Source organism: Arachis duranensis, chromosome 7 (genome assembly GCF_000817695.3).
Source record: "Arachis duranensis cultivar V14167 chromosome 7, aradu.V14167.gnm2.J7QH, whole genome shotgun sequence".
In the NCBI taxonomy this organism is placed as follows: domain Eukaryota; kingdom Viridiplantae; phylum Streptophyta; class Magnoliopsida; order Fabales; family Fabaceae; genus Arachis; species Arachis duranensis.
This window is the reverse complement of record NC_029778.3, coordinates 77,089,711-77,090,526: the sequence shown is the minus strand read 5'-3', so window position 1 is coordinate 77,090,526 and position 816 is coordinate 77,089,711.

The following is an 816-nucleotide window of genomic DNA, read 5'->3' as shown; positions in this document are numbered from 1 at the left end:
GAGATAACGTTAACACTGACGTATCCATCATAAATGCACAACAATGTGTATAGCCAAATAATAACATGATACTATCTATGTAAATACATAGATAATAGTACGTGTGTATATATATAACGCACGCACATAATATAATATACATGTATTAAACTTAAATATTTGATGTGCACACATAGTAAAATTACATATATGTGCATTAGCAATAAACCGAATTATAGAAGAATGTTCAAAATTTATATAATTTTATTGCACAACATTCTAAATGTAAACGACGTACGCTTATATATATATCGATTCAAAAAAAATAATAAAACTAAATATTTTTTATGATTAAATTATGGATGGTTATGATATTACTTGTTGGAATAAATTATTTTATATGTCAGATAATTTATTTAAATCATAAAAAATTATATATATCACAGTGCAGAAACGTACCTTTACTCGTAGAAATTAGAAATTAGACAATTGATATTTGATAAAATTATTAGTTGATTTCTAGTAATTTTGAATTTCTGCCCTAATTATATTCACAAGAATTTTAATTTGACTACTAATTGTGCCTTAATTGTGAAAAAAAACTATTATAGGATTTATCGGTGGACAAATCCGACAGTAATTAACGTCAAAATACATAATATGGCACCAAAGTTACCGTCACAATAATCCAACGGTAATCAATAACTTAGTCTCGACAAATTCATGAAAAAATCGATAAAAAATATGCTGATAGTTAGCGTTGGATGAAATAATCCGTCGATAAATAATTTTTGATACTGTTTTTATGTTAAATTCAATTCAACAGTAAATTAAATG